We start from the raw sequence: 8251 nt of genomic DNA on the forward strand, positions 1-8251 counted from the left end.
TTTCATTACATTTTTACCTTCAAACAAATGAGAAGCTATCTGGTAAATACTCTCTGCACTCAAATGAAAACTCTAGTGTAAATCATGAAGACTTTTCCATTGAGTGTTTTCAGGAATTATTAATCGTCCATCCTCGAAATATAACCATCCTTTATCAGTAGTCTTTACTCATCTTTTCTCATATCTTTCTAATTCTGTCTCAATATATTGTGGCTTTTCCTGTTCCACAGGACCTGTCCAAATCAAAGGGGTCTGTAGTGATGGGTTTCATACCCTGCTACTTTTTCAGCTTGACAGCCAGTGAGCTGATTACCTTCAGCTACTTTATAGCCATCCCTGTTATGTCCTTTGGAATACATAACAGCTACTTCTTTAGGATAATATATAGCAGTTAAAAGTATCTCAATCTCTCTGATATGGTTAATAAGTTCTCCTGTTGCTGTTTTAAATTATCTTTTTTTTTTTTTCCATATTGCAGCATGAGCATGTAAAGCCAAATAAGCATACTGAGAATCAGTGTAGATATTTACCTGCTGCCCTTTGCTCAACTCTGGAGCTTGAATCAGAGCCACAAGCTAACTAAGCACTGGTTCCCTGAGGGAAAGATTGTTGCAAGTGAAATGCCACAAAGACAAGACACATACAAAAGACAGACAAGACACAAGTCTGGCTGGAGGAAAAAAGAACTGGGCAAAAAAGTTGCGGTTTATTTTTATACAGCCCCCCTAGGCAGAATTCTAGACTGCATGACAAAGCCTTTTCAGTACAGCGCAGGTGCACAAATGTTATCGTACAGCAAGGGGAGTGAAAGCCTTGTTTACTGCAGAGTCTGTCCAGAGCCCTTTCTTCCTCTTTATCACAAGAAGGAAATGTTTCCTTGTTTGCAAGGGACCATTAAACTCAAGGCTGTGTCCAGACTCCTTGGCAGAACATCTTGTTTACAAGCACGTTCTGCCCGAGCAGAGAGTCCCGTTTGCAGGCACATCTCCACTTCCCTATGATGGCCGCATTAACTTCCTTTATCTCCCCCTTTTTTATTTGCTTTAATAAATTGTAGCATGGTCTGGATCTTTTTTGCTTCACGCTTCAGTTGTTTTTCTTTTCTCCATCTCTGGAAGACTAGAAAAGCAACACAACATAAAAGTAATATAAACACAATGTTCCCAAAAGTAGTTCCAATTAGGGAGGATACATGCCCTAATGGATTTAAGTTATTCATTTCCTCTTGAAGACTTTTTAACAAATCAGACCCTGCAATGTCAGGTAAAGTCCTGCTAAAAGTAGACAAAATTTGTCATTCTAGGTCCATAATCTCCGTAGTGAGATTTTGATGCCCAGTCTAAGATCTTTTTACTCTTTCCCATCTCTCTCTCATGTTAAATAGTACAGGTATTATACAAAACTGAGGAGAATTCCAATCACATTTCAACACACTTCATGTAGATAAAACAGCTAATTGATCTCCAAGCCAGGAAACGGTATGTTGAAGATTGAGCACGTCGGTAGCAAGTTGTGCATCTAAATCACGCTGTTGTTGCCATAACAAATGAGAGTCTTTATGCCAGTCCTGAACAAAATCAGCTGTTGAATTTCTTGGTGTAATGCAAGGCCTGCCACCACTGCTGTTGCCGTTACTGACGCAACTGCTACCATCAAAGCAATGACCACACCAAGCATACATCGAGACCAGTGTAGCAAAGTCTGTACAGCGGTTACTAGATGAGAAACAGCAAAATAATCTGACCACGGCCAAGTCAGATTTATACATAACCATACTTCTATCTGAGCCTTAACAATTACTAATGAAAAATTGGAGGTATTGGCCTGCCTTTCAAATTCTTCCCACCAAGACTGATTTACACATTGAGTTAGATTACAATAATCACATGACACAGACCCCACAGTATCATTTTATGTCCAATTTCCATATAACAATGCAAAAGGATATTTTACACGTGCCACTGTGGAATAAGATTTATTAACATGTAAATTAACATGAAATGGACCCGAAGAGTCGCCACTATCCAAAGTATAGTTTTCTGACCAGATAGTGAGATTAACTGAAACTGCCCATAGTTTCCAAACATCCCCTTCAATGTGCGGATATCCTTGCAGTTGTAATTGAGGAGGGACAAATGCAAATTGCTGCCATTTAACCGTTTCATTACCATTACCCATGAAAGTGCTATTTGCACGATGCCACCTAAGATATTTATTTGACCATTTTTCTAAGAATTGCCCGTGATTTGGACTCCAATCTACAATGATAGACCCAGAATAATTCATGACTTTAAAGGGTCCATGACCTCGGCAATGTTCCCATTACAAAGATTTTAGAGAAGGAACAAAAAAGTTAACAGGACATAGTGACATGTGTATTCTATTATGAACGTCTATCTGTTCTGTCGAGTTGTTAAATCCCCTAGTGGAAACAAGCACAGTAAAAGTAGCAAAATGGTAATTATTATACTTTACCCCCATGTATTATGGGAATGATGAGAATGTTTCTTGGTGGACAGAGAAAAGTTGTGTCCTCCTATGCACAAAGAAATACCTTTCACTGTAATGGTCAAATTACTAATATTATATTATTGTTTATGATGAGATAGCTGGCGGGGGAAAGAAGGCAGTCTCGTTAGTACATACCTGCACTTCTGGTTGCCCCCAGGAAACTGCTCTTACTAATGGGGGATTAGGTATATATGCCCAATATGTATGATTGCTTGCCGATACACCAATTACCTGACATGTCGCCATCGTCATCATGGCAAGCAAAAGATTGGTAGGATTTAGAGGTTGCCCCACCTTCATTAACTTATTTTCTGCTTCCTGGGTCAACTTCTTCATTTGAACCCACATAGGAGGTGTTGCTTCCCTTGTAAGGAAAGTAAAGCTTCTCTGCATAGTAAGCTCTTTGAATTTTTGAACAAAGGGATCAGCCATTGTTGATTTTGATCAGTCTTGCTGGGGTCCAAAACCTGTAATGATCAGCAGAAATGAAAGCATACCCTCATCCCAGATGTATTAACGATGCTGGGATCCAACCTTTCTCTTTATCTTTATACCAAATAGGCATATTCAAGATCTTCTTATCTTCTTCTTTCCCATGAAAATGCAACTCTGCTGCTGATCGATTTCCCTTGCTCCAAACATTCAAAAAAATTAAGGTAAGTAAGGTTTTATTCAGAATGTCCTTAGGTTTCATAAATCTCTCCTGTTCCCCCTTTTTTATTTTTTCAAGATATTTATGCAAGGTATGATTAGCCCTTTTAATGACAGCTTGCCCTTGGCTATCATAAGGAATACCAAAAGTATGAGTTATATGGTATTGAGATAAAAAGTGAGCTAATTTTGCGGATTGGTAGGAAGGTGCATTATCAGTATTCAATTTAATTGGTAATTCCATAACTGCAAAACAAGATAACAAATGAGTAATAAAAGTGTCAGCCTTTTCAGAATGTAATGCAGTGGCCTATTGAAAATATGTTGAAGTATCTATAGTATGATGCACACATCTTTGTTGTCCGAAAGAAGTGTAAATTGCATCCATTTGCCATATCTGATTTACTTGTTGTCCTCTCATGTTGACACCTGGTGGGGTAAATGGCAAAGCAAAGGGTGCACATATGGAACAAGAATGAACAATATTTTGAGCTTGTTTTTGAGAAATAGCATGAGATTTTTGTAATCCTTTAGAATTGGTATGCTGTAAAAGATGTTTTTGTTTTGTTGCTTTTATAGGATAAAGTAAGACATCGATTGCAGCATTTTCGAATGATAAGGGTCCAGAAAGGGCAGAATGTAGACGGATGTGAGTAAAGAAAATTAACTCTGAACACTGCAAGAGCAATTGTTGTACTTGGTAAAACAATTTATTAATAGCCGTTTTAAGGGTCAGTGGAAGGGAGACATGGGGAAGCTGTAGGCAAGAGAGAACAGCATATCGAGAATCTGAAACAATGTTAATAAGAAGTTGGGGAAAATCGTGCAAAACTAAATAGATAGCCCACAACTCAGTGGGCTGTACAGAAGAAAATGAGTGGGGGAGAACCTTAGAACTTTCCGGGGTCCAATATCCAGCAGTATATTTATTTGCCTCTGTAAAAATAGTGGGTCCCTTAACTGGAACATCTGAAATTGAGGACTGAGATATCATAGAGTTATTCTGGAGAAAATCAATCAATTTAGATGATGGACAGTGATTAGAAAATGAACCAGGAAATGAGGCAAGATAAATTTGCCAGTTTTCATTAAATTGTAAACATCGAGATATTTGAGCAGTTGTTAACTGAGTAACAATCTGGTGCAGTTCACATCTTGACAATTGTAAAATACGATGGCGACCTTTCCGTATAAGGAAGCCCAATTTATCCATATATGTAGTCAATTTTTTGGAAAATCTGTTAGCTAAGAAAACCCATTCTACTAATCCTTTTTCTTGAGCAGTTACACCAGATGGGGAATAAGGAATTATTACAAATGAAATAGGTTGAGACACATGTAATTAAGTAAAAGAGCCATCATTTAGTCGTTGCTCAACAAATTGAAGTTCCTGTGAAGCCAAAGGGGTTAAAATTCGGGGGCTCTCCAGAGCTATATCTCCCTCTAAAGTTGAAAACAAATGTTGTAATTGATAAGTAGGAATTGCAAGTACTGGGCATAGCCAATTGATATCTCCCAATAACTTTTGAAAATCTTTTAAGGTTTTGAGATGGTCCCATCTAATTTGCAACTTTTGGGGCCTTATTTTATGTTGCTCCAATACCGTCCCTAAATACGAAATAGGAAAGTCTTTTTAAATTTTTTTGGGAAGGCTATTTTAAATTTTATACTGTTAAATCCTCCTGTACTTTTAGAAAGAATTCATCACGTTTAGCAATACTAGGAGCTGCTAATAGGAGATCATCCATATAGTGATATAGAATATAATTGGGGTATTTTTGATGGAGAGATTGTAAAGAGCGAGCTACGAATTTTTGGCATAAGGTAGGGCTATTTGTCATTCCCTGTGGTAAGACTGTCCACTGATAATGTTTAACAGGCTGAGCATGATTAAGAACAGGAACTGTAAAAGCAAATTTATCTCTATCTTGCAATTATTGGGGAATGGTAAAAAAAAAAACAGTCTTTAAGATCTAGTACCATTAAGCACCAATTCTGAGGAATAAGAGCTGGAGAGGGGAGTCCCAACTGTAATATTTGCATAGGTTTAATACATTTATTAACTTTTCGTAAATTGGTTAACATTTTCAATTATATATATATACAAAATTATATATATATATAATATATATTAATAACAAAAACTGGAGAATTACAGGGAGAGGTAGAGGGCTCTATATGACCAAGTTGGAGTTGTTTTTGTATTAACTGTTTTAACGCCTCGAGCTTCATTTGTGGTAACGACCACTGCTCAATCCATTTTGGAGTATTAGTTAACAATTTTAATGGGAGTGCTCGAGGAATTTGAGCAGTGGCTAGTAGTCTTTTGATGGAATGGTTACAGAAGGCCCCAAAGGAGAGACAAGGTCCCTTCCGCATATATTAATAGGTATGTTTACAATATAGAAGTTAACAAATGCTGATATTCCATTATGGAATTGGCATTGCAAGGGATGGGCATTCTTCCAGACATCTGCAATGGAGCTCAGTCCCATCAGCATTAGAGGTGTTTTTTTTTTTTTTTCTCAATCTTGGGGCCATTGTTGAGAAGAAATGACTGTAACATCTGCCCCTGTGTCTACTAGTCCCTCAAAGGTTTTTTTTTTGTATAATCAAGGAGAGAATAGGGTGATAATTTTTGTTAAGCATTTTTCAAAATATGTGTCACTCAGTATTTTTGAATCTTCCTGTTTGTTCATTAGGAAGAACCAAAAAGGGGTGATAAGGTAGAAGTATTTGAGCAATACCCTCCCCAGCTAAAAATGAAAGCGTGGTAGAAGTAGAAACCATAATTAAAATTTTTTCAACATAGTCAGAGTCTTTTACCCCAGGAATTATGGTTAGACCTCTTAAAGCCACACTGCTACAGCCTAATATAAAGCCAAAAGTGCCTTTAGGCAATGGTCTGAATACATTTGTTTTTAATCTCTAAATGCCTCCTCCTGGCCACAAAAGAACATTTTTAGCTAGTGGAAAATTAGCCGCAGCATTCCCTGAAGTAGAAGACTCTAAGTCTGAAATCACCATTAGAGGTTTCTGTTTTTTGTTTGTTTGTTTTGATTTTTGTTTTGTTGTTGTTGTTGTTTTAAATAAGGCATTGTCTCCTAACGGTTGTTGGGAGGGAACAGGGTTGGGGTAGGTGGGACGGCAGGAGGGTAGGGAGGAGAAGTCCCTGGTATTGTTCCTGGGCCCCAAGGACTCAGGCCTGCAGGATAGTTTTCCGGCATTGGGTTGCCCATTTTATCTGTTTTAGATCTGCACTCATTAGTCTAATGAAGCCACTTCTCGCATCAACGGTAAGGTCCAGGAGGAGTCTTATTCTTCCCAGCAAGAGATCTGTCTTTAGGAATTACACCTTGATCAGCTTTTAATTTTTGACTTTTTTTTTTTTTTTTTAATATGACCAGGTTTTTTACAATGGAAGCAGTTACCTCCCTTTTGTGGTCTCATAGTTCTGGCCAAGGCTGTAGCAAAGACATTAGCCTGATGTTCTGCTCTTTCTATTTCCGAGCAGGCTCTGATATATTTAGCTACAGATGTACCCTGTCCCTTTAATGGTCTCAGTATACACTTGCATTTAGGATTTGCATTTTTAAATGCTAAAGTTTGCAATAATGTCTCTGAAATCTCTTCCCTCCCTACAGCTTGTTTCACAGCTATCCTCAATCTTGCTAGAAAATCAGTATATGGCTTATTGAGGCCTTGCATTGTTTTAACAAAGGAGGGCTGATTGTGGCCAGTAGGCACCACACGGTGCCATGCTAGTAAAAAGACCTGGTGGACTTGTCGTATGTCTTGGTCAGAGTACTGAGCCTGTTCTCTTAAAGCCCGATAATGGCCCTCTCCCATTAGCTTGTCCTCAAGAAGACCAGGGGGATTCTGTCTTTTATTAATCCAAGCCTGGTTGTTTGTTGGTATTAAACCAACCTGTTTGGTTCTTCTTCCCACCAGCTACGAAGTCTCAACCACTGAGAACACTCCACGACAGCTTGGGCAATAGATTTCCAATCTAACAGAATGATTAATTTGCCTTTCCCCAGTGATTTCAGCATAGCCAAAACAAAGGGAGATTGAGGACCATACTGCACTACTGCAGCTTTAAGATCTTTAACAATTTTATATTCTAAAGGAGTGTCGTGAACATTTGCCACACTGGCATTTTGCTGTCTCTGGATGGGAAATAATTGTGGAGGATCGATAAACCCATCAGGGGGAGCATGTAAGTAATCATCATAAAACATAGACAAAGGAAAGGAGAACCCACAACGTTCCCTGTCCACATCGGGCTGATCAACCGCAGTGGGGAAAAGAGAAGCATAAGGAGGAGCAGAAGGTGTAGATTTCTTTTCTTTACAGGATTTCCACCACTCTTGGAATAGACGGGTCATTTTTTTAAATCTCTTTACCCTCCTCTGATGAAACCGAAAAAGCCTCCAAATCTGATTTGAACTATCAGATGTTTCACCATTTACCAGAGGAGGCTCAACCGTATCTCTACCTTCTGGCGATGCAGAAGCCCCACCAACCTCTGGCACATCCTCATAAATTGCCTCTTCCTTCATTGAAGCAGTAGATTTAGTATCACTATCAGTAGATAGCGAGGTCAAAGGCTGTGTTATAGCACTACATAGAGACCACAACTTCAAAGGGATCACATTGCCCTTTTGATGTTGCTTTTTCAATTTCTTTTGGATTGTTTTTCATTCCTTCAAATTTAACTGTAGCTTAGTTTGATATTGAAACCAACAACAATATTGCTCCACCAAGCGAAAGAGCTCACTCAATCGATGAGTTGAGGCCTTAACGTCTATGGAGTGGAAAAGTCCTTTGACCAACTCCATGAATTGTGTCCATAATGATGAGGAATTCCCCATGATTTTCCTGAAAGTTCCCCTCCTATGGATTTAAAATTCCCCCGGCATTACTCACCCTTTAGGTTTCACTCGTGCCCCACATTGGGCGCCAGATGTTGCGAACAAAATGATGCAAACACAAGACACACACAAAAGACAGACAAGACACAACTTCTGCCGGAGGAAAAAAGAACTGCACAAACAAGCTGTGGTTAATTTTTATACAGCCCTCTAGG

General features: G+C 38.6%; 1 long non-coding RNA gene across 1 annotated transcript; it reads right to left on the minus strand.

Annotated features, from left to right (window-relative positions):
• Positions 1–684: 684 nt before the first annotated feature.
• LOC132659085 (uncharacterized) lies at positions 685–8251 on the minus strand. Its single transcript, XR_009599044.1, has 2 exons — positions 8092–8251; positions 685–1119 (listed from the first exon to the last, which is right to left on the minus strand). It is a non-coding gene; the product is annotated as an uncharacterized LOC132659085 (long non-coding RNA).

Source organism: Ovis aries, chromosome Y, assembly GCF_016772045.2.
Source record: "Ovis aries strain OAR_USU_Benz2616 breed Rambouillet chromosome Y, ARS-UI_Ramb_v3.0, whole genome shotgun sequence".
NCBI lineage: Eukaryota > Metazoa > Chordata > Mammalia > Artiodactyla > Bovidae > Ovis > Ovis aries.